This window comes from Cricetulus griseus (assembly GCF_003668045.3).
Source record: "Cricetulus griseus strain 17A/GY chromosome 1 unlocalized genomic scaffold, alternate assembly CriGri-PICRH-1.0 chr1_1, whole genome shotgun sequence".
Taxonomy (NCBI): domain Eukaryota; kingdom Metazoa; phylum Chordata; class Mammalia; order Rodentia; family Cricetidae; genus Cricetulus; species Cricetulus griseus.
This window is the reverse complement of record NW_023276807.1, coordinates 256,555,006-256,582,165: the sequence shown is the minus strand read 5'-3', so window position 1 is coordinate 256,582,165 and position 27,160 is coordinate 256,555,006.

The window sequence follows — 27,160 nt, the reverse complement described above, 5'->3', positions numbered from 1 at the left end:
ATTGCCTGGCAGTCGCAAGGCCTGGGGTGCATCAAGTTGCCTTCTAAATACTTATGTTTATACCTGTAGGCAAATTCTACTGTCAGTCTCAATCAGAGAAGATTTTCTTTACAAATGAGGAGCAGCAAACACAAAGTTACCTGTCCAGTCAAGATGCTGAGAATAACTGACAGCCAGGTGTTCATTCCTGAACAGGGCATTCATGCCATCTTCCTAAAGGCCTAGGGAGGAACTAAAGGAGGGATGATGAAAAAAATGTAAGGGCAAAAGCAAAAAACCAACACAAACAAAGGCTGTGTGTTGTCCATCTTATGGGCATGACATTGCCAAGCAGCCATTGTCTCACAGCTACCGTAGCTTCCTACAATGGGCCTGTCAGTAGTTCATCAGAGATTGGGACCTACTATCCCAGCTGTACTATGGGCTACTGCTGGATTCTTGAGGAGGGCAAACACTCTTCCATTTGTGTACCCTCGGGTGGACATTCCATGCTCTGAGGGGTGGTCCCAAACCCAGGGTCACTCATAGGATTCTGGCTAAACTCAGTGCATCACAAAATTCCCAAAAGACGTGGATGTGAGAAAGGGATGTGTGTGTGTGCGCGTGCGTGCGTGCGTGCATGTCTAGAAATAGGATTGGGAAGGAGATAACAGAGAGTAAAACGTGACAGTAATCAGAATGGACTATATAGAGGTATAAAAATCATGAAAGAACAAATTTAATAAAAGGAAAAATGTGTACGTGGTGGTTTATAATATAATATTAGCACTTGGGAGGTAGAGGCTGGATGATCATAAGCTCAAGGTTATCCTCAGCTATATAATGAGATCAAGGCTAGTGGGAGCTAAGTAAGACCATGCCTCAATATGTATACACACATATGTACATACATGTTTACACACATATGTTTATGTATGTATATATGGACAATGATTATATACTTGGATAGACAAGCCAAGTTACCTGAGAAAAAGTATATTGACAGGAGAGAATAAAAAACAAAACAAGATACTTAATAGAAACATATACCATTCTGTGTAAACTCTGTATAAAAGCAATTGAGCTGTAATTGTCAGTGACTCCATTTTGCCAAATAACTTTATTAGTGATAAGACACTGCATGTCTGTAATAAATATTTTGAAGTATTCACGATGTACATATAATTTACTCATCACTGGCACCAGTGTCCCTTTAGATGAATCCCAATTCTTCTCTCCAGGAAATCTGCAGCTTATTGAAGTATACAGAAAAAATGTAACAGTTCAAGGTAAGTGATAAAAATTATCTGCCATTCAGGGGAGGATATGCATGACTGCTCCCCTACATGTCAGACAGAGATAGACTCACAGACTACTTGAGGTGAGCAAAAGGCATGGAGTCTGGCCAATGGAGAAGGTGGGTTATATAACAGATAACAGGGTGGCCAGCATTTGCAGAAGCAGGAGGCTTCAGAAAGCATTTGGGGAAACTGTTCAAACCACCGAAAATAACTGAAGTGTTTGGCATCTGAAAAATGATCAATGATTTTCCAGTCTGTTAGTTCGCAGTAGCTCTTTACCACTGATGCTGCTAAAGAATGAAGTGTGTGTGCAGAGTCTCCTTCCTTTAATGTGATGATGGGACCACTGTGATATCTAAGTCCTGAGTGAATTCAAAAGCTGTGGAATCCAGGCACATATGGGAGGCTGGGCGCGGAAAATGGGAGGCATTGGCCGAGAGGAACAGGAAATCACAGTCTTTGAGGAAGTGACAGTTTCAGACGCAGATAATCACAGATAGGTTCTAAGGAGGTTTGATGAACTGAATTTGCTGTTTAGGTAAGATTTCAAGATGTCTCCATCTGCTTGGGTCTGCCGAGGTGGAGAAAGGAACATTGGAAAGGGAAAACCCTGCAGATCCCAAAGGGGGAAGGCAAATGAGTAGCTGTTGGCAGTGGGATGCCACCATAGCTGTTAGTAGTGGGATGCCACCAAAGCAGGAGGTGTTGTTAGGTCACAGGGCAAGAATAGGTAGTGCAGAGAGAATCAATGGTAAGTCTGGGAGTCAATAAATGCCTCTAAACGGTGTGCTATGAAGCCAAGGACTGCAGAGATGTCTGCAGACAAAGAGACAGCTGGGTGAGACGGGAGTGAGAGCAACAGAAAGCCTGTTCAGGTAGTAGGGGCTTGGAGAGCAGGAGCCAGAGATAACCTTGAGGTCTTTCAGCTTAGAAAATGGGGAAGACAATGGCGATGGAGGTGAATTTAGATATGGGGAAAGGGTGAGTTTCTGAAAAGCCATGTGTTTCTGTTATACTTTTCTTTTAAATTTCCATAGCATTTTCGTTTCATGTGCAAAGCACGGTGGTGCCTTTGCTTTTGAAAAAGAACACCGGCAGATAGGAGATGTGTTTTGTGACCTGTGATTTACAGCAGGCAGTTGTTGGGTAGGTTTGGCTCTGTTTGACCTGAGCTCTCAAACGACAGCTCTTGTCGGGACACACATTCAATGTTGTGTTTCTGTGTTTTACAAGGGACCTGAAATGGACCACTTCAGAGTGATTGAGAGTAAGTCTGTATGTTTTTCTGTTTAGCAAACTCAAATAGTTTCCCAGGGAATACATTGTATTCTTCCTAAGCCGTTTCCTTATTCCCCAAGCAGATTAGTACACATTTCCCACATTGTCATCAGAGTGAGAGAGCATGAGGGAGAGACTGGGCACAGGGCATGGTAATTTTACACTAGAGACAGGACGCACAAGATCTGAAGTTTCTAAACTCCTAGAAGACTCTTGGGTGCAAGGTATCTTTTGTGTTGCAGCAAAAACTAACACAATATGTAGAGTAATCCCTGTAGATGTCTAGGCCTGCAGACTCTGTACCTGGGAATTCTTATGTTCAGTGCCTGCAAACACTTTCATGCTATTTTCTCAGTGCCCAGTCTCCCACTTATAACAGGTAATAATTACGAAGAGAGCCTTTGTTAATATTCAATAGGCCGGAAACTGGGAAATGTAGACACAATTCCTTACCTCTTAACAATTTCCTCCCACATTTAATCTCATGGGGGCCTCTTCCTCCTTTGTCTACTATTGCTGCCACTGCCCACCACTCCCTCTGGAGCTCTGACATAGACTAGCTTCCCTGAGCGACAACTTGGAGGACTCCTCTGATGTACACGTGGTGCCATCCAGAGGCACTTGAGCTGATGAGTCTCATTCAATAGAGGAAGCTTCAGAAGGGTTATCGATGTGTTTAGTTCATTTCTATAGGGAGACCTGAGATGAGCCAGGAAAAACAAGGTATCCAGTTTGAAATTTTTTAAAAAAGAACTAGAGAAAGTAACCAGTAATGTAATTCAGTTTGAACAGCAGTTCTGTACAATTAAGACAGACCCTTGGGTAAGCAACCCTCCTTTACCTAAAAGAGTAAAGGAATAAAGTGTCCTGGGAGTAACTTCTGACGCTAGGAAGAGCCCCAGAGGGTCATGCATTCTTAGCCTATCCCTTGCCTGTTTGATCCTCTGGTGGTGCCCTTGTCCTGCTGGTGGCTTTATTTATTTATTCAAATATTTATTTATGTTTATTTATTCAAATATCCATTTGTGTTTATTTATGTATTTACTTGTTTATTTACTTATTTGAGTTTTTTGAGACAGTTCCTCTGTGTGACTTTGGAGCCTGTTCTGGCACTTGCTCTGTAGACCAGGCTGGTCTCGAAATCACAGAGATCTACCTGCTGTTGCCTACCAAGTGCTGGGCTTAAAGGTGTGTGCCACCACTGCCTGGCCGTACCAATAGCTTTTATCATCTAGTTGAACGGGTCTCTTTTGATTGGTTAGGACCTGGAAACTTACTTGCATAACTCCGTCTCCCCAGGAGCCTCTGGCAGCTTGTGGGAAGATTCAAAAACTCCTTGGATATTGGAGCCTCGTCAGGAAATGGGGGAAATTCTTGTGATGCTGGGCTTCATCCCTAATCCTTGAGGTCCAAGAGTGACCTAGAAAGTCCTACATCACTGCCATCTAGCTGTAGATTATGTGGTGCTTTCTATAGTTGAGTGTTGGGTGGGTTTAGGCTGCCTCTAGGCAGTGATCAGGTGACATAGGGGGAAAGACAGGTATTTCTCAGTACGGACTTGGGACTGTACAGTTCTTACTACATGTCATCATGTAGGTAACCATGTACTTCAGTGTTCCACCTTGGAAAGCACTCAAGCTGAAAGGCCTGCTGTAATAATTCTAAGCATAAAGCATTTTTTATTAAAATAAAACACTAAGATAATATATCTCATTGGCTGATAAACTTATTTATAATTTTGATGGGACATTCAGATAGTTCCTTTTCAATTTGTTTTCTAAATAAAATACTTTGACCTAAAGTAAAGATGCTGTGTATCTGTGCACAGGTGGCTTGGGAACACACACCTTGTCTAGCAGCTGCGACCGGATGAAGATCAGGTCTCTTTCATGAGAAGGTCTGTAGTGCAGTAGCACAGGGAAGTGAGGGCGGCCTCTTAGGGACCTCCAGTCCAGAGCTGAGCACCGTGGAAGCTCCTAGGTCTCTATCATGCCAACAGACACTGGTGGCAGAGTTCCTCAGTTGCCCAGGAAGCAGTGGCCACTTGCCAAGTCAAGCAGCATTGCTGTGGAGGCCACTGGGCCAGTGACCTTGCTATTCCTTGTGGGCATAGCTCTAGACTCTTGGCTGAGTCTAGAGCTGCTTGTCTTTGGGTCTTTTGATATCTTCGTAGACATTGTTAGAGCCACAAAGCTTATTCTGCAGAGAGAGCATCGAGAACAATGGAAGAAATGGACAAATGGAGGCAGCTGACCAAGTGACCTCAGGCGTTTTTTCCCTTCAGCAATCCTCATTGAACAGCATTAGCCACCGAGACCTTTGAAAGTAAAACACGTAAAACACGAAAGCACAATAGTCACAATCCAGGAAATATCACCTCAAAGAAAATACCCAGAGAGACTATATTACTTAGGACTAAAAAAAAAAAAAAAACAAATACCGTTTTAAAACTGTCAGATGGAGGAAGTGAACAGGGGAAGGCAGTTTGTTCTCAAGTGAGCTGGAATGAGTTTTTCAGTTCAGCCATTAGTTACCTGCCTTCAGCCTCAACTAAAGTTTTCAAATAATTAATAAGCAAGGAATAGCATGCTATTTGCATTTTCGCAATGAACCTGAAAATGGTAAGTCTCAGCTTCTGTTGAGTGAATGCAGCGCTGGGGTGGGGAGTACAGTCACTACACCGCAGAGTGTTTGCAGTGCCATCCGTTAGTGCTGGCCTTGCACAGGCTGTCTACCCGAATGGCTCATACTTTCCTCCAGGAGAAGGGGAAACAGGGTAGTACCCGGATATTAGGGCTGCCTTTCCGCCCTCCTAAGCATGCTGAGTCTTCTCAGCTGGGATGACAAGTGGGTTTGAGATCACCCTGGCGCCATTCTGATGGGGAGTCAGGCAGTGATGCGGAGCTGATCAATACTTCTGGGACGATAGCCAGAGAAGGAGTCAAAGTCTCCAGAAAATAGCGTCTATTGGCAGCCAAAAGGCTTCAGCCAGCGACAGAAGAGACTGCACGGTGGGGTCACACCAGGATAGCCTGACACCCCAGATGACACTTTTGAGCATTAACTCTTTGTGCATGCAAAATTTCTCCTGCTAAACAGATTGCTTTTTCTCTTCTAGATAAACCACATAACTTGAATTTCTAGTACATTCTACTAGTGTTTCAAAGTGAGTCAGGTTTTTAAAACATTGAAATGCAATAGTGCCATCTTGAACCTCACAGTTACTAACATGGGTGACTTAAAGGGAATCACTATTTTAAAATAAGTAAGTCTTTGTCTTATGAGACTAAAAGCCAACAAAACAGTATTCAATGCATAAAATTTTGAAACAAATGGCAATTGGGATACAAAACCGTAAACATTACATAGTTCGGCAGATTATGTTCTAGTTTTACTCCTGGAGAAATAATTCAAGGGCAAGAAAGCACAATGCCTCATTTTGTAACTCTGTCTTAAGGAGTGCTAGTGTTGTCATTCCCATTGTCTCCTAATAAAGCAGGTTTTCCTATGCCTACACTCATAGAGGTGGGTGATCTCTTTCTCTAAAAGATTTATTTATTTTTTATGTATATGAGTGTTTTGCCTGCATATCTGGGCACTATGAAGGCCAAATGATCCCTTGGAACCGGACTGGTATGACCAAGTGGGTGCTGGGAATGGAACCTGGCTCCTCTGCAAGAAAAGCCAGTACTCTAAATTGCTGAACCATCTCTCCAGCCCCTGGACGTATTGCTTTTTAATGAATATTTATTTTTGATTATTTCATACAGTATGTTTTAATCATAGTCTTTCTTCTTTCCTAAATCCCGTCAGAGTCTCCTCTGCCTTCCCTTCCTATCCAACTTCATATTCTCTCCCTCTTAAAAACAAAAAGGAAAACAAACCCCAAACAAAACACCCCCTCCCTCCCCACACAAACACACAGATGGACTCTGACTTGTGTTGGCCAACTACATCTGAGCATGGGGTGTGCCCTGGGGTATGGTTGATATACCCAGTATTATTTCATTGAAAAAACCCCAATTTTCCCTTTCCCAGAAGGGATCCCTTTCAAATCGCTTCCTGGTTAGGGGTGGGACCTTTGTGGCCCCTTCTCCTTCTCCATGCTGGGACTTTTGTCTGGCCTGAGCTTATGCAAGTGTTGTGCATGCTGTCACAGTCTGTGTGAGTTCATATTGCATCACTCCTGTTGTGTCTAGAAAATGCTATTTTCTTGGAACCGTCCACCACCACTCTTCTGTCTTTCCATATTGATCCCTGAGCCTTGGAGGGAGAGGTTTGCCATAGACAATGTAGTTAGGACTGAAGACTCCAAAGTCTCTTATTCTCTACACATTGTCTAGTTGTGGGTCGCTGTATTAACTCCCGTCTACTGTAAGAAGTTTCTCTGGAGAGGGCTGGGTGATGAGCTGATCTGTGTGTATAGCAACGTGTTATCAGGAATTTTTATTGTTATGCTCATTTAGCAGGATGAAAGTGGTAGGTTTTCCCTTAAGGCCCATGACCTATCTAGCCTCATGTGCTTGGTCTAATTAACAATGTCAGATACGAATTCTAGTTCATGGAGCAGACCTCAAACTTAATCCAAATGTGGTTACTTACTTCCCTAACATTAGTGCCTCCATTGTACCAGTGGGCATATTTTGCTGTCGGTCAACTGTTGTAGCTCACAAGGTTCATACCTGGGTGAGACCAATGGTCACTCCTCCTGTAGCATGGATGGCACTCTTCAGCACTGTGGATGTCAGTCAGTAGGGGTGAAGCTTCTGCTTGGGCACTGGCTCCATTTCTCCATGTTTGATGATGTAAGTATATGGTGTATTCAGCAATAAAGTCTTATTGCCAGGTTATGGAGGGTAACCAATAGCAATGGAAACACCCTATGATGTTTGGGGAAGGTCTATGGGATCCCTTTGGCCAATGGCTCAAAAAGATTGATGACTACCTTAATTGTCATCTTAGAGCCTTTATCCAGTGGCTGATGGAAGCAGAAGCAGGCACCCACAGCTAAGCACTGAGCCACACTCCTGGAATGCAGTTGTAGAGAGGGAGGAAGGATGAACAAAGGAGTCAAGACCATGCTGGAGAAACCTACAGAACCAGCTGACCTGACCTAGTGAGAGCACATGGATCCCAGTCGTAAAGCTGGGGATCCAGCATTGGACTGAACCAAACCCTCAGAATGTGGGTGCCAGTTAGGAGGCCTGGGCAGTCTATAGGACCTCTATCAGTGGAACCAGTATTTATCCCTAGTGTACAAATGGGCTTCGGGAGCCCATTTCCTATGGAGGGATACTATTCCCCTGCTGTATTTTCCCTTTATCCCTTTATAACACATTCTACTTTCCAGGCTTGCTCTTAGCATGGAGTACCATTTGCAGGACTGTGTATTGTTGATGTTGTTTTGAAAAATAAGATATCACACACCTTTTGTTTTCCTTTTTGCTGTTCCAGTATGGATTTTTGTTTTCAAGCTGATAGGTCCACACAGCAGAACTCTGCCAGCCGAGGTTTTTGAAATGAGGACGGGTTCATGAAGGCCGCTGTGTTCTGTTACACAATACCTTGTGCTTTGCCTCAAGGAAGATGTCTGTATTCCCCTAAGTGTTTGATTGCAGCTCTTGTTTTCTGACTCTTTGGGGCTGGCTGACTCTTGATGCTGGTTGCTGCCAGCTGCAGCAAGCAGTGGGGACATCACTCCTCTGGGGCCCTCTGATGTCAGGGTCAAGGGAAGTTCAGACTCCAGGTCACATGCCCTGACAGAACTTTGTTTGCTTTGTTTCTGTGTCTCATATTTTTTTCCCCAGATCAGAATCCCAGGAGTCACCGTAACAGTCACACAGCAGCAAAGCAATATTCCCTCACCTCAAAATCTCTCCTAGTGCATTTGGAGGACCTATAGCCTGTGGCGATTTCTTTCCAGTAGTCCTGGAGTCCTTGGGGAGTGTCTGTGCTCTCTAGTCTTACTCATAGTCAAACGTGCCCAGCATTTTCCTCCTCTCCTGAGCCAACTTGCTGTGATAATGCTCTGGTTCCCTCGGAAACTGCATGTGGCTACCCAGTCCATCACTCAGAAGCAATGGCATCTCTAGGGCCAGTGCTCACTAGGGGAGCCCTGGATAAGACACGTCCTGCTTCCCCATAAATGCTCCCATCTACGAGGGAAGAGTTCAGCGGAGGCCAGCTCTGTCATCACAAATGTTGCAGCACACACTGAGAATGCTTTCTCTCAGAGGCATCGCTCTGAGCCTGGATTAATGCATCGTAATTGTCCTCTAGCTTCCAATAGAGCACTACCTTCCCGTGATCCCACCCCAACCCCTGGTAATTTTCCTGCCCACCCATTTAAGGAGATGTTTCTGGTTCTTCATTGGCGGTGCTATCCAGAACCCTCAAGGACTGGAAGGTTTGAGTTGATTAGAGCTCTTTCCCTTCCTTTTTCCCTTCTCACTCCAGCACTTGCTTCTCATTCCTGCCACTCTAAGTTACTCCCCGTCCATCTTGCCCCTCTCTCCTCTTTCCCTTCTTTCAGCAGACATTAATCACGTGGCCATTGGTTATGGCACATGGCCTAATATAGCGGGGTTAGAAACACGATGTGTTCATATTTTCTTCTTCAAGAAACTTACACTTGACCTTTTCATGTTTCTTGAATTTGTTGCATTTGTGAATTTCCTTCCCCTGTCTGAATTCTTGTACCATTCCTAAAATACACTGTAAACCTTTTCATATTTTATTATTAGGTTTTAGATCTCTGGCAGTCTTGAGCTTCTTGGATAGTTTTTTATATGCCTGTAAGTTATTGACACCCACCTGCCTTACTGTCTGTTGTACCTCTTGAGCGTATGCTTGCTGACCTGACTTAACTCGTACAGGGTGTTTTGGACTTGAGATATTTAATAAGTGGATTCGACATCTGACTATGGGCACATGTTTTTTTTTTTTGTTGTTGTTATGAACTGTCTCTCCTTGTCCTTTGTTATAAATGAGTCATAAACATCTTTACTAAGGGTGTTCTGACTGTAAGTTTGGGAGAGGATGGAGGGTAATTGTTAGTATGATGACCAGGGACAACTGTCTCTGGCTATAAGAAATATCTACCCTTTAGGTAGCATTCAGTGTTCTAAAGGAGCTTTATGTCATTATGACCTTTGACATTCACAGCAGTCATAACCATTGTAAGGCTCATTTAGGAAAAGAAGCAGAGGGAATGGGAATGTTTAGGGATATATTCCAAATTAAGTGCTCAATTCTAGAGAATAATTAGTGTCTGGCCCTTGACCTTCTGAAACCTCAATACACCCTCAATACAAACTCTTGTCAGACATGAAATTTCTTTTTGCAGTGTCGGGAGTCAAGGTCTGGTGCTTGTGGGGCAAGTGTTGTACCGAAAGCCACGCCCCTCAGCCCAAACTCCTGTTTGTCACCTCAGCTTGCCTGCCCTCACCGCCTCAGTATCATTTACAGCACATCCCTCGCCCACTTAAAAACAGCAGTTCCTTAAAGTCACGGATAGGCTTTAGAGGGTCTATTCCTACTTCATGAACACAGGAAGGGTACTGTGGTAGGAAGGGTACACCCTGTCTTTGCCCTGCTCTCAGACCTTTGGGGTGTTGAAGCCATCTGGATGCCTGTATCTGCAATGGTCTATGGGCCTTTGAGGACACAGATGTCCTGTGTTCAACCCTTTGAGCCTAGCTCTGTGCTCAGAGTTTAAAGCCAACACACAGGACGTAGAAGGCCCTGAGGCAGAGGTGTGAACTGCTCTCTTGTTACATGAGAGTTCTCACCACCTGTGGAGGTTTTTTTTTTTTTTTTTTAATCTCTCTGTGTAGCTTTCGAGCCTGTCCTAACACTCGCCACTCGCTCTGTAGACCAGGCTGGCTTCGAACTCACAGAGATTCACCTGCTTCTGCCTCCCAAGTGCTGGGATTAAAGTCATGCACCACCACCACCCGGCGGCCTAGTTCTCTTCACTTTTACTCCCTTTTGCAGATGCCAGCATTGTGACTTACATGCAGTAGAAACTCAACAAGCTAGTTCCAGGACAGCTAGGGTTCTTACACAGAGAAACCCTGCCTCAAAAAAAAAAACAAAAACAAAAACAAACAACAATAACCACAACAAAAGAAACTCAACAAACAGCAAATAAATATTGCATAAGGATATTCAGAGATCTCACTTACGAACGTATCAGCACCATACATGATAAGGAGCTTACCTCTCACTACGTTTGAGGTAATCTTTATCTCTTCACATGTTAGTCATGTTATCATGAACATTAGAAAAATAACCTATGTAGAGAACACGTCATATTGGTAATCTTTAATTAATACTGGCTAATATGATTTACTAACATTTTAAATGTTTGCTAACATTTTTTTCTGATTTTTCAGTTGTTCACAGTGTGTATGTTTCCAGGCTTGCTGATTTCATCAACATGAACATTTTCAATCTGCCAAAAGGAACTTAGATGAGTAAGTGGAGTTTCCAGTCTACCTTGTTTTCACTAAAATTATAACAACCAAAGATATATCATCAATATAATGATGATATGAGATATTTTAATAGTTCTGTAAGAGTTAGATCACAGTTGGCTAAACTTACCTAAGTTTGGTAGACCCAGAGACACCTAAGGCCAAGTGCATGGCATGGGAAGGGGTGTTTCTTATGAAGAGACTGGTTTCTTTACTAAATAATTTTAAGCTGCATGAAGGCTGCACAGGACTCAGTTCCTGTGCCTGAACCCTCAGCTCACAGAAAATCACCTCCCCTGAAAAGGAGTTGAAAATTCTTGCTAATAGAATTAATGAAGAGTCCAAACCACCTGACAAAGGAAATGCTGTGTACTGGGTTCTGAAATTTGGATCTCAACAACAAGGCATGTTTATTCTTTACTGTAACCATACAACCACAGCAATCCACTTTTTGTGTCTCAATATCTAGCCAGTATGAACAGAATAGAGTTTTTTTGTGAGGGAAAGTGATTGAAAGTTTTATTTAAAATGCTTTTCTCACTCTCCCATACAGTAGCAAAGCTAAGTAGTTTAACACATAAATTAATAATTTGTGAAATACTACACAGATGGCTTCCCATGAATGTGTGGAGAAAGGCTCATTTGGCATTATTCTGTGTCTAAATCTCTTAACATGCATCTACTACTTTTGCCAGAGAAGCTGCCTCAGTGTGTGCTATTGGTTTCTCTACATGGCAGAGCCATGTTAGACATCAAACCACAGAAGGAGATGGTTGAAGAAGGCTTTCAACTTTAAAACAACAAGGAACATCCTTCTATTACATTACACAAAGTAATGATCCTGGTCCATTACACAAAGTACCAGGGTCACCAGCTCCCAAAGAGTATTCAGCAAGGCATTCTGTATGAAAATGCTATTACCAGCCCCGAAGTACTACTTCTTTATAACTTACCAAATAATTAAAGATGCCCGATCTCACAGTCTGATTTGGTTTTTCACAATAATAATGTAAAACCTAAAACAACTAAGCATGCTAGCTGTCCATCATTATAATGAGTTCCTGGAGGCAACTCACTCAAAAAGATTTATTTTGCTCATGATTCTGGAGGGTCCAGGGCAGGACAGAATGGCACTGTTACTTTCAGCCTCTGGTGCGGGCAGTGTATTATGGTGGGAGTTCGTGGCAGACCACGTCTTCTGCCTCGTCATTTAGGGAGCAGAGAAAAAGAGAAGAGAGTAAGGCCCTCCAATTTCCTTTAGTAGCATGACTTCTGTCACCCCCAAAACCTCCATAAGGCCCTGCTTCTCCAAAGCAGCACTCTGGACCCAAACCTAATCTTTGCAGGATGCATTTAACATATAAATTTGAATACTGAGAGTAAGAGTTCATGCTTGTATAATCCGGATCACATGCCCTATCCCCTATCTGAGGTGAAATTTAGGCTCTAAGATATCTTAATAGCTGTCGAATATATTTGGTGAGATGAAGGCAGAGTGGGAGAGGGATTACCCTCGTTGCTGATAAAGAGCTACATTGGGGGGGGGGTGTGTGAGCAGCACGGAGGCTGAGAGCTGACTTTCCACTCTGATGAACGTCTGTGTGCAGTCACACTTAGAGCTGACTGAAGACTCCATAAATGCCATCTTAAAAGCAGAAGTAGCTTGAGCTCTGGGATACTGCTTCAAATAGAAATATCTAGAGATGGAGAACTAAATTGCTATTTAATTGTTGGGGACACATCCACAATGTAACAAATGCCTCAGGAAGAAGCAATTTTGAAGAGTGAGTTGGAAACCTTGAGGGAAAGTCAGAATCTTTAGTCATAAAACACATGAACAAGACATAATTATTAGCCCAGAGCTTTATTTTAATGATGTGCTATGTCTTAAGTATAATTCTGACACTTCACTGAAAGGTACCAGATGCTCAGAATGAATGAAACAAAAGGGAAGAGGAGCCATTTGTAATGAGTGTAGGTCTTTGCACAACATGTCCTTTTGGTCACCTGATGCCCTGGTGCCCTAAGGGATGACAGAATGTGCTGGCATATGCCATGAGACATCTGCCAGCAGTCTCCTTGGCTGATAGAGTCCCTGCTTTGTTCCATCACCTTGGTATTGGACTCTGTATATTTGCAGTGACATGTTTGGAAGAGATGCTGGTGGCTGGGTCTTTGAAGTGATCAATAACATATTTTCCTTGGCATCTGGAGATCTGGATTCAAACTCTCATCTGACTTGACAAATGGCCTTGCCTTTTGACCCCTCTTAGTTTCACACAGGAAAATAAGACTGAGTCTAAATACTTTAAGGATTCTGGTGAGGACAAAGTAGGATCTGCTTTGTGAAAATGCTTGGGCAAGTAGCTGAAGCTCTTTTGAAGCAAAGAAGATTGCCTCTGTACCTGCCAGAGAAGATTGAATGCTACACCACCAATAACTTCACCCCGCTCAACCAGCCTCTACCTCTTGTGTTGTGCAATAAAAATTATATCCTCCAATCTAAACTCCTTGAGACAATACACCTTTGTGGTCTGGCTAAGTTAACAGATAGACTCATTTATCGAAAGGGAGAGCTCAGTGATCTGACATTTTTTTAATTAAAATTAACCAGAATTTTTCAGTCCTTTCAAAAAGAGCAAGAAAAGCAACACCTCTGATATATTTAAATATTCAGTCAGTATTGATTCCTCCAAGAGTCTCTTCACAAAGATCTGGTTGACCTTCAAGAATCCAGTTCTTGGATTCACAGAGAATACTCACTCAAACTTCTGTCTCCCAAAATGCATAAATATAGCTCCATCATTTTTCTTATATAGCCCAGAATATCACAGCATAGCATACCAACACTACAGTAACACAGGATAACAAACCTTTTGTCCCCACCTCCCCAGATTAACAGAATCTATATTTGCGACTTGAATTAATGATTGTTTAGAAAGTTTTATTGAATGTATCATCTTGTTGGGAGCCTCACATGAATATCTTAAGGATGGATATTATGGTGATGATAATGTTTTAGGAGAAGATCAAATCCAACGATAGGAGTGTAAACTAGGAGTAGATATTTGCAAGGGAATTTTGACTTAAACCTGATGCATAGATCCAAGTAATTATCATTACTCCTCCTCTAGCCACACAGATAACGTGAGGAAATGGCCACAGACAAGAGAGATAACAATACATGTGGAAGATGGAAATCCAGTGACTGAGGGGTGGTTGACATAGGAGAAAAGAGAAAATAAGAACCTAAGAAACTAATGAGAAGCTTCCTGGGGAGAGGAGCTGATTCTTCTCAAATACCCCAGGGGTCTCAGGAGGAGAAGGAAGAGAGTTGAGAAAAGAGAGTGAAGAACTTGTGCTTCTTGCTCTCAGCTTCATCACACACACTCATTCTTCAGACTCTGGCAGGAGATACAAGGTTTCTTCTCCAGAGAAGCTGTTCTGAGTGCACTTGGGCTCCCTGTTGAAGGCAGGAGTGCTAAATTAAATCCTAGTAGCTAATTAGAGAGAAATGCTTCATCACAGTCCTCATGGTTGATGTCCAAAACCTTTGTAATAGGCACATATTAGTTACTTTTCTTGTGGCTTGGGTCAAATGCCCATCGAGAAGCAAGCAAAGGAGGTTTATTGTGGCTTCTAGTTGGGGGTTACAGTCCATCATGACGAGGAAAACATGGTGGCAGATGTGAGGCAGCTGGTGTCACAATGTATCCATACTCAGAAGCAGAGTCATGAATGCTGGCTCTCAGCTAGTTTTATCCTTTCTATGCATTCAAGGACCCCAGCCCACAGAATATTACCATCTGCATTGTCTCAGTCAGTGTTCTAATGCTGTGAGAAGCAAGCAGGACCACAGCAATTCTTTTAAAAGAAAGTATTTAATTGGTGCTTGCTTATACTTTCTGACATTTATTTAGTCCGGTGTCATCATGGTGGGGAGCATGGCAGAATTCAGGCAGACATGGTGCTGAAGAAGGAACTCAGAGTTCTACATATGGATCCACAGGCAGAAGGAAGACAGAGACCCTGGGCCTGGCTTGGGCTTTTGAAATGTCAAAGCTCACCTCCAGTGACACACTTACTGCAACAAGGCCATGAGTCCTAATCCTTCTCCCTGATGACTAATGCACTCCCCGATGAATAAGCATTCAAATATATGAACCCATGGGGCCATTCTTATTAAAATGCCACACACATTAAAGCTGTGTCTTCAGTTAAGCCAATCTCAGTTAACCTAACCTAGATACTCTCACTGGCATAGCCAGAATCTTATCTCTTCAGTGATTCTAGATCCTGTGAAGCTAAAAGTCAATGGTAACAACCACAGTGGTCTTTTCTGTCTCTGAAACACACTCCCCCCAAACACATAGTAAAAAAGAAAATAGAGACATGGATACTCATGGTTCTGAGTAAAACAATGCTGCAATCTTGCCTTATAGTTATAAAGTCTTGTTCTTCACAAAGCTTCCAAATGGCTGGCTAATAACCTATTCTTAATAATAATGTGTAATCAAGGTTTATCATGCATTCATGAAAAGCTCTAACATAGAAGAAAGGGGGAAATGGAGAATGACACAGTTCAGAGGAGCAGGTGTCTGTGTAAGAAAGCATCAGGAGAGAAGTTGAATTCTATTGAACAAAATTATGATTCTGTGAAAAAGAACACACCCGAATACACCATGGGTTGAATGTTTGTGTACACCCAGAATTTGTATGCTGAACCCAGCGTTAGGAGTTGGGTGCCTTTAGGAGGTCATGAAGATGGAGCCTTCATGAGTAGAATTAATGCCCTTATCAAAGAGATATGAGATCCTTTGTTTCTAGATGACATCTCCTCTCCTCCCTATCTCTTCCCATTCTCTCTCTCTCTCTCTCTCTCTCTCTCTCTCTCTCTCTCTCTCTCTGTGTGTGTGTGTGCTTGTGTGTGTATGCAGGTAGCAATATGCTCATGTGGGTATAGGTAGGTATGCAACATACAGGTGTGCACACTCAGAAGCTGTCTCTTTTTTATTTTATTTTTTGAGTCAAGGTCTTTCATTAGGACCCAGGGCTCACAGAGTAACCTAGTGTGGCTGGCCTGTAAGCCCCAGAAATCAGCCTCTCTCACTTTCCCCAGGCTTACATTACAAGCACATGCCCCATACCTCCCTTTTGGCATGGGTGCTAGAGATTGAATTCAGGTGTTCAGGCTTGCATAACAAATGCTGCACTCAGCTCCTCACTCGAATGTTTGCTTTGTTGTCTTCCTGCCCCTCATGCTTAGGAAAGCGCAGTGAGAAGAGAGTCACTGACAGACTCGTGAATGGGTCCTCATCACACACTGTATCTAGCAGCACTTTAATCTTGAGTCTTCCCACCCCCAATTATGAAAAAAGAAGCTTTTGTTTTATTTTGGGATCTTTCTGTTTTGTATAGGACACATGGTGAGACACCACCAAAACGCAAAACTAAAACCAAAATCAATCCCCTAAACAACAACAAAACAACCTCCCTTCAACATCATGAGATTTCAGAACACAGGGATGAACAGAAGACTCTTAAATCTTGTAGGGAGGAGGAAGAAACGGCCTAAGTCTGGGGAAAATGAGTCAGAAGTACATCAAACTCTTCAGCAACACTGGACAATAGACAAAAAGAAGGAAAACTCAAAATAGAGAAAGGGAATGAATTAGATATCAATCTGTAGGTTGATGGATGGTAGGTTCTAATTTGATTAAAAGCAATTCACATTGACAGAGGTTGCCTTGTACAGCAGTAGAGGAGGGTATCCAGGAAACAGAGACCTCTTCACGTGGGGAGAAAGCGACAAATTCCCAGGGTAAAACAGATCTCAGAATCCCAGAGAAAACTATGTTGGGAGAATGAGCAATCGAAGTTGGAACAGAAGGACAAAGGGTTTCTCACAAAGAAAAGGAAAACAATTTAGATAGTGTTATGTTGAAATTGAACTGTGAGTATAGGAAGAATCAGTGAAGGAAACCATGGGAGGAAATGAGGTAATTATTTATTTCAGGAAAAACTAATGTTAAAAAAGGAAAGGCAATAATGGCAATAATGATCTAAGCATTGGTCGATTTTTATATAATCTAACATTCCAAATTATAATATTTTAAGAAGAAAATGAGTTATAATTTTATTGGGAGGGTGAGATAATGGTGTAAGGATGCTAAACCCTCAACCCTCGATATAGGAAATCAATAATAATAACAACATATAATCATATTATTTCAAAATAGGGGAGATAAATTTTATGAAAAACAGCCAAAAGTCCATAAGGTGATTGAATCTCTGGAGAAAAATTCAGGACTGGATGACAGACAAAGGATTTCTGCTTTCAGTTCAGTAAGCTTTGTAATTTCCAGTGTTTTTAGTATACCTAACACACATCTACAAGTCAGTAGGAGGAAAGCTCACCTGAGGAAGAAGGAAGCAATTGATGGAGAAACAGATTCAAATAGTTGATGTTTTATGACTAAAAGGCTGCTCCACTAAGTGAGTTGCAAATTAAAGCAGTAAAGTTTTATATCCAATAGTGTGGCAAAGGCTTGACTTTGACAATGATAAATGTTGGCAAGGATTTAAAGAAAGTGGAATTGTAGCTTGGGCATGAGCATGAGATTTTTAACTTCTCCTTTGGGGAACAATTTGGCAGTATGTTATAAAAGGAAAGATGACCATATACCATGACCCAGAATTTTCTTGTTTGGTTCCCTGTCAGTCTAGATAGTTTTCCCCTAACTCCTCAAAGACTCAGTCAGAATGGATGGATGGCTGACACACTTGAAAGACATAGGTAGTCTCAGTCTTTGCCTTGAAGACTATAACTGAGGAAGAATGAAACTGGCACTTTTCAGTGCAAGTCTCATTAAAGGAATATTTGCATATATGGTAAAGCTGTTTGTGCGTATTGCCTTTAAAAGCTACAATTCGAAAATTATTAAAAATTTTAGGGTTTTAATAAAACCATGTCAATACATAAAACATAAATTAATTAGTAAATATGATGGGACTATCCATGGGTCTCATTAGAGAGGCTTGTGTATTGTGCATTTATTGTGTACATTACAGCAACATTGGATCCTTGATGTTTTCCAATTAGGGATTTTTAAAAAGGAGCAATTAGAACCCTGGGATGCAATTTGAGAGGGTGTAGAATTCTCTTAGACCTTCGTTGCTTTTCTCCTTGTATTATGTATGTAATATATGCATAAATGTATATATAAAAGATTTGAGAGTATTTTTGTGGATTTTAATTTTTCTTTTATTTTTGAGATTATAATTACATTATTTCTTCCTCCCCTTTCCTCTCTAAAAGCTCTGTCATGTATCTCTCCTTGCTTTCTTCAAATTCATGTTCTATTTTTATTAATGGTTATGTGCATATATTCACATATTATTGTTTTTATGTGTGTTTTCAGGGCTGACCATTGGATGTTGGGGTAACCAACTGATGAGCTCTTCACTGAGGAAGACCATTTCTCGCACTCTTGGCATTCTTCAGTTTCCCACAGTTTTTTATACAGGGTTACATATCCTCCTAGGCTGCCCCCGTCCACCTCATCACGTCCTTGATCAGCTCCTGTTTAGGCGGTTGTGCTGAGGAGACTTTTAAAGGTGCAGCTTCTGACGTCAGTAGGAGAAAAGCATCTCACAGTAAACCCCATGCTCCTCTGGCTCTTACAGTCTCTCTCTCTGAGCCTTAGGCATGGGAGTGTTTTATAGCTGTGCCCATGGGGACAAGTTTTTAAAACACGTTTTTTGTTAGTATACAAGTAATGGGTTTCACGGTGACATTTTTGTGGATTGTGTCACCACACCCTGTTGCTCCTCCTCCTTTCCCACCGCTGTGAGGTGAGTCCTACCTCACTGGTTGGCTCCTTTTCTGCCCCCAGATGATCTCGTCTGCCGTCATGTCACACGTGTCCCATCTTGTTTGCTCCCTCAGATCTTTCCTCCTGTTCCATGGCCTCAGTTTTCCTTGCAGTTATTTCTCTCACACACATTTAAATCTGAGTTCTGAGCATAAGAGGAACAGTCCAGCATTTGTCTTTCCCGAGTGAGTCGGCCGTTATTTCACTTAACATAACGGTCTCCATTTGCACCCGTTTTCCTGAAAATATCATGATATCACTTTTATTTAAAGCTGACGATGTTCCAATTCGTATATTAGCCACATTTTATTTATCTCTATATATGTGGATGCATGTATAGGCTGGTTCCATTGCTTCACTATTGTGAATAATGCAGCAATACACTTGTATGCCCAAGAATCTATGTGGAATGCTGACTTAGAATCTGTTATACTCCAGAATGGGACAACTGGATCATATGGTGGTCCTGTTTTCAGTTTTATGAGGAACCTCCAGACTGACTTCCATACTGGAAGCTTTAGTTTACATTCCGGCCAGTGAAGAATAAGGATTCCCTTTCCCCACCCCTGGCATAGGCATGGAATATGTTATTTTCAATGAAATCTGCTCTAACTGGGATGAAGGAGAATTTCAAAGAAGCTTCAATTTGTATCCCTCTGAAGGCTAAGCATGTTGAGCACTTTTCCAGTACTTATTGGCCATTTGTATTTCTTTGTTTGAGAACTGTCTTCAGAGTTTATTACTCCACTTACTTTTCTTTGATGTTTAATTTTTTGTCATTTGTTTTTGGCTTTCATAAACTGGCTATCATGGATAGCGTAGGCTAGTCTCCATCTTGTTAAATAGCTAAGGATTGACTTTCAATTCCTGATCTTCCTACTTTTACCTCCCAGGCATTGAGGGGTGTGTCTCTATACCTAGTTTTATGTGGTTCAGGGGTTCAAATCTAGGTTTCCATGAAGAATAGAACGGTATTCCAATTGAACCATATCTCTAGGCTTGCATTTTTTTTCTGATAGTGTTGGTGACTGAACCCAGCACCTTATGTATGACAGAAAATCACTCTATCACTTAACTGTAATCTCAACCCAATATTGTTTTTATGTACTCTAGATGTTAATTACATAGCTGAAGTATAGCTAACAGAGAGATTTCCATATCCTATACACTGTCTCTTTACCGTGGTGATTGTTTCCTTTCCCATGCAGAAGCTTTGTGATTATTGGAATCATTTCCCATGCTATTAGAATTCTTTTGAGAAAGTCCTTGAGTCTTGAAGGGGTTTCCTCTAGAAATTTCAGAGTGTCAAGTCTTATAGTAAGTTATTTAGAAATAACTTTTGTGCATGGTTTGAGACTTGGATCTGGTTTCATTTTTTCTTTTTTATCTGTGGATATTCAATTTTCCATTTTGTTGAAGAGGCAGTCATTTTTAATGTTTATTTTTGACACTCTTGTCAGAAATTAAGTGGCTATAGTTGTATGAGTTCATTTCTGGTTCCTTTATTCTATTCAATTGTTCTACAAATCTGTTTTGAGTCATTACCATGCTGTTTCGTTAATATGGCTCTGTAATATAATTTGAGATCAGATATCAGAATACCTTTGGCATTGCTTGTTTAACTTGGGGTTGCTTTGACTATTTGGTGTCTTTTGTGTTCCTGTATGAATTTTAGGATCGTTTTCTTTTTCTAGCTCTGTGAAGAATGTAAGTGTAATCATCAATCTGTGGGCTGCTTTTAGCAATGTACCCATTGTTTTTACAGTATTAATACTGCAAATTGATACACATGGAAAATTGTTCCATTTATTGGTGTCTTTTTCAATTTCTGTTTTCAGTGTCTGAAAGTTTTCACTGAGAATGTCTTTTTCCTTGTTTACTTGGTTTATTTATAGAGTTGTTTAAAAAAGCTACTTGAATAGGATTTTTAAAAAATTTCTTTTCTTGGAATTTTTAATAGATGCTTTAAAGTAACAATTCTTTGAAACACCCATCTTAATTTTCAAAGAAACATCTCTTTATTTTAGAGCCACCTTTTGTATGATTCTTTAGCATTTAACAATATCAAATACTATATAAAGAAGGATCAGAGGCACAATTGGGAATGTTCACAGCTAACTCTTGAAGAGATGTGTCACCTCCCGGGAGGAGAAGGTGGATGGTCGTGAGAGACTAGCCAAGCATGTACTCTGAACCTTGTCAACAAATATGGGTGTGTTTTAAGAGAGAGTGCCAAGTGTGGTGAATCAATACGTTAGCAAATTAGAGTTTTGTTAAAGTACCTTTTAGTACTTATATAGATCTGGGAATAATTAGAAATAAAAACTGTAATATTCAGCAATGGAGGCAAGAATATACTTTCTCTAAAGTTCAAGGAGGCTTGTGTAACTTTAGAGACAGAAATGACTCTAAACAAATCACAACTTTGTGCCACATGACAGGAGAAATGTTCATAATCTCTTAGAGAAGGAGATAATGTTTTATGTGCCACTGGAGGAAAATGTAAAACAAATATTTTACAATTTTTCTCTAGCCCATTTATTGTTTTGATTTGACTCAAATAACCTTTTCTTGTTATTATAATCGACTTCCTAATGCATCTTCTCAATTGTGTGGGCAGATACACAGAACTTTATATGCATGAATAATATAAGTTGATGTAGCAATATATTTTCTTTGTTTTCACACTTACCCATACAGCACAAATCCTAATAAAACTAGACTGGAATATATTACAAATTCATTTGGTTAGGATTCAGTTACTGAGTGAGTGAATAAATATATATGATTTAAATTAAGAATGTGCAGTCCATTACTTACATGTCACCTCTTCTACTTTATTTTGACTTTTGCACTTGTCATGTTTTATTTACATTTTGAAGCTGTGAACATGAACAGAGTGGAAGTCATAACATAAAGTTGAAGCCGGGGGATGGGAAAGTCCTGGCAGTAACTACAGAACACCTTGCTCTCAGATGCATTGATTTCGAATGTTGCCACGTCAGTAAAGTCCTCAGCTTTCCATTGTTGATAATATGCAGTGGTTGTTTAAGCCAGTGAAACATAAAGAGTGGTCGCTGGGCTACTCTGTTGAACCCATATTTAGTGCTGGTTTAAATGCCTAATCCTGAGCTTTATGGCGTGTTTGTAAAATGCACTTCTCTGGAGGTAGGGCAAAATAATCCTCACTTTAAAGCGGCAGTTATCCTCTTCCCCTTACTTCTGGTTCTTTTGGAGACAGGGTATCATTCTGCAGCCTAGCGCCTGTCCTGGAACTCGATATGTAGCCCAGGGTAGTGTCCAACACATGGTGACAGTCCTACCTGAGCCTCTCAAATGCTGTAATTACAGATTTGAGCCACTGCACCTGCCTTAAATCAACCCCTTCTACTATTTCATATACAAATAAAGTTGAAAGCTGCTCTTCCACAGGAGAAGAGCCTTTGACATGGTAGTTTTAATCATAACACGTGATTTATCGAGAAAGTGTTTTCAGAAAATGTTAGGAAGTTGAGGGTGAAATGACTTAAGGAAGAGGAAACAGCAAATCACAGGTGTCATCTGAAGTCACCTGGCCTTGCTCTTGTCCATGGAAGCAGGCTATGGAGTTACCCCAGTCTCATGCAACGCTGGCAATACTCAGCACCCTGCTGTTAGCAGATATTCTATTAGGTACCATACCAAATGATAGACAGTCCTTTGTGGGGTGAATGACAACATCTTGAGGAACAAACGTGTCCTCACAAGACCCTATCTTACTTCTAAGATCTCAGCTGTATTTTAAGAGGCTATCTACTTTGAGCAGTAACTTCTTGGTGGTATAGAAAATTGCAGAATGATGTGTTCTGTATATTTTTGCAATGCCTTCTTTCTGTGAAGTGAAGGAGTACCAGGCAGAATTCCAGAACTGTAAGCTGAGCGTTCTCTAAGCCCTGGGCAGTGCTGCTGTGAGGCAGAATGTGGAGGAGAAAGGCTCTAGTTAGTTTTTGTCAAATTGTCAGAGTAGAGTCGTCTGGGAAGAGGAGACCAGTTCAGGGATTACTTCCATCAGACTGGCCTGTGGGCATGTCTGTAGTGGCATTTTTGAAAATTTCTAAGTGATGAAGAAGGTCCCATCCCTGGGCTGGTAGGCCTGGGCTGCAACAGATTGCTGAGCAAGCTGTGTGGAGCAAGCCAGTGAGCAGCGCTCTGTCACATCCTGTGCCCCAGTCCCCACCAGCAGTCTTTGTCCTGATTTTCCTTGACTGTGGACTGAAACCCATGAGCTGAAGTAAACCTCTCCTTTTTCAGTTGGTGTTGGTCAGTATTTTTTCACAGTAGCTGAAAGCAAACTAGAAGAGAAATTGATAACAGAGAGTGAGAGTTGCTGTGATGGACCTGACCATTTTATTTTGTGAAGAATTATGAAGGTATTTAGAGCTTTGGCTAGAATGCAAGTTAGGGCTCAGAAATGGGCTTGAGAAAAATGCAGGCAATGGTGGCCCATGTAGCTTGTGACATCTTAAAGGAAATTTTGGGAATCTTTCTTAGATTCTACCATGGCTTTTTGTATGATGTTTTTGAATTGAGATCTGTGGAACTAAAATATTTGCTTTCCTAGCATGGTAGATACTTGTTTTACTTAAGTTTCTGTTGCCGTGAAGAGACACCCTGACCGTGGCAACTCTTATAAAGGAAAATATTTAATTGGGTGGCTTATAGTTTCAGAAGTTTAGCCCCTTATTGTTATGGTAGGACATGAAGGCACGTAGGCAGAAGAAACTGACAGTTAATACATTTTGATTTTGCAGGAAACAGGAAGTGGTCTGAGATCCTGGGTGTGGCTTGAGCATATGTGACACACAAAGTCTGCCTCCACAGTGACATACTTCTTCCAACAAGGCCACACACACTCCACACCTCCTAATAGTTTTTTTGGGGGCCAATTTATTTCTTCTTTTTTTTTGACAGTTTCTTTCAAATCACCACAATACTGGTTAGTTGAAGCTCAAAAATAAGTTGTGATTTGTATAAGAATAACATTATTGAAATGAAAATTACTGCGGAATAGTTTCCCAGGGTTAGCACAGGCTGTATTCCAGTATGGTGTTAAGGCTGAATACCAAGCTGACTGAAGAACATGGCCCAGGATGTGTGAGAGTCTCCTACATGAAGGGGTCATGGAGAACAACTAAGCAATGGCACTAGGTGGCAGGACGGAAGCTTTCCTGAAGAGAGGCCATTGGTAAAGGTACAGCTTTGGTTGCAGTGGAGACACCAGGAAGGTAGGATGACTGTCTGTAACCCAAAATGAACCCTTTCTTCCACAAGTTGGTTTTAGCCAGTGATTAATCACAGCAGCAGAAAGCACACCAGAGCAGTTTGATTCATACAGTTTTACTTGTTTGAGGTGTTGGGAGAATAGTCTAACTCCATCTGAAAATGAGTAGTTCCATCCTGAAGTGAAAAATCTTGATGACAGTTGGGCATGGTGGCGTGTGTCTGTGATCCACTCCTTGGGGTGCGTGTCAGAAGAACATGGTTTTCCTAGGACTGATCAAGTTGGATCACCAGAAAGCTAATACATGTGCTATGTTGCCTTATTTGTGTGTGATACATCTTGCATTATGTAGTAAGCCTGGCCTTAAGATTTGTTACTAACACAAGTGCCCTGAAAAAGGACAGTAACAGAAAGTCTCTTTTGGAGACTCACGACCCTTAGTCTACTGAGTACTCTGTTAGACAAACATTGTCTCTATGAGCGTTAGTCCAAGATTTACTGTCCAGTAATACATTGTAACCCTGAGGAGACTGCTCCCTCTTTGAGATAATTGAAATGAAACGTCTCACACCATTGTTTAACAGAGACTCAAGCCAAACTTGTTGATTATCTGTAACAGCATCATATTCTTCACTGTTAGTATAATTTTTCTGCTACTTATCAGTTTGAATTTCTTCTTTTACATTTCATTAAATGTGTCTCAATGGCCTTTATTGAAAACCACTGCAAATCCTCATTCTTTGTGATAGTTAATTTTCATTGCTGTCTTCACTGGATTCGGATTCATCTAGGTGTGTTAGGCATACCTGTGTGTGTGTGTGTGTGTGTGTGTGTGTGTGTGTGTGTGTGTGTGTGTGTGTATGTGTTTCCATCTTCAGAAAAGACTAAGGGAAAAGAGGACCCACATTGGATGTGTGCACCCATGGGCTTCGATTCAGGGTCCGAAAGTGAAAGGCAGCATGACAGACATACTGATGCCTGACAGACACACTGACACTCTCTGGAACCTTCCACATCATGAGTAATTCTTTAAGTCTTTCTTAGTATTTTTGTCACAGTGGCACACATTTTGGTCACAGTGGCACAAAGGTGAAAATATGTTATTTTAACCTTATCTTCTGGAAATACAATTAAATTTGGTGAATGAAGCTATTGCTAATGACATCAGTGGGTTATTGATTAACATGACATATTCCCACTGGAACAGCTTAATTTTTACACACTTGACAAAAAAAGTTAATTATTTTCGTACTCAATTTGAAACTCCTGTGTTTTGTAATTTATGTTTAATTACCAAGCTAAATAAGAATATAAATAGAAAACATGCTAAACATTCCCTCATCCACTGACCTACATGCATGATTTATCACAGTCCTTATTTTTCATTTCATTTCTTGATAGTTTCCAAATGTAGCTGAGAGATTTTATTTTCTGTTTATCTCCCTTTTTTTCTTTTACAAAATGGATGCCTCTGGTCTGTTATACTTGGTTCAAGAGTAATTATTTTTCAGTTCAAAGTGGCAATTTAATCTGTTTTTATTATGAAGTGAATAAAATTTTCCCAGGTAGTGTATTTATTTGGGGACTTAATGTGCTTCATTGACTGCTGGAATGAGATTCGATAGCTAATTTATTCCTTTTGAGGAAATGCATGTCTGTAGCTATTGGGGTTCGCACCAAAGGTCTCTTTAGGGTTAGGGTAGTGTGGAATGACTTTATGGTACCCAGATTTGCAGAGCGGACTTTTGAGTAGACTGGGAAGTGTTCTATGAGCAAAAGATGTTTTCGTGGCACCCAGTGAAGGTTCTGAGCATCTCTCCTTCAGTTTGTTTAGTCGATTCCCTTCAAGGTCTGCCCAAACACTGACAGGAGTTAGTGTAGAAGTCTGTGAATGAGAGGTAAGGATTTTCCCAAGAAGGATGATCGAATTTGGAATACTTTAAAATTTTGGATGCAACAGTGATTTTCTCTATTGAAGATTGCTCTGGAAGGAATGGTGTATATAAAATAAACGATTTTGCCTTTCCAGAGGGATGTGGGACCTTTATTGTGCCGACTGAGCTATGCAAATTCTTTATCTGTGTTTCCCTCCCTCTACTCCTGGTGTAAAGAAGAACGAGACGAGTGAATGCAGCTGATGTTAATTGTAAGGCCTATTGGACTTCCAAACACGCACATTCATTATTTAAAAGTGCCCTAATAGCCTGTCAGTAATAAAGGTCGTCAGCTCACTCCTGTAACCTGTTTATTGTCCTTTGTTCTTCATGGATCTTTGTCCCATTTTATTGATATACTCTTCTGATCAGGATCCTAACCCTACACATTGCACAATTACCTCTGAAAGCCACAACTGTAGCCCAGCTATTGCTAGCATTTTGGGGTGAATACAACCTACTGTACTTGATTATAAATGAGCGATCACTGTGGTGGCCTTCCCAGCTTGTCTACAGTTATACAGAAAAAAATAGTATAGCAGTCTCAAATTCAACTTAGACTCCAATGAGCTTGGATTAAATAAAAAAAGTTGGGCTAAGTTAGCTGAAAAGGAAACATAAACACACAGTGAACTCTTCACCTCAATGAAGAGTCACAGAGTGGACACATGGGGTTGCAGGGCCATTCTGTTTCTCGTGAGCCCTTTGCTGGATTTCCTGGAATCTACACAGCCCACAGACCACTTTGAAGAGGGAAGCGCTGTGAACTTGCAGCCGGAGACCTGGGTTTGTGCCAATTTGTGAGGCTTCTTTCTGGGGTGACCTTGGCTAGGTCACCCAAACTTTCTGAGTCTCAGTTTCCTGACCAGAAACATGGAGCTGAGGTTCTTTTAATATTGGGTGCCTGGAAGATTAAATGTGAAAAAGTTTTTGTAAACTGTAATCTATGCCAGTCATATGAAGAATATTAATAATTATATAACACCATAATTTATATCTTACAAGATATTCTGATCAAATTTGGGAGAGCAACTGACCAGATTTATTTCTTTCAAAG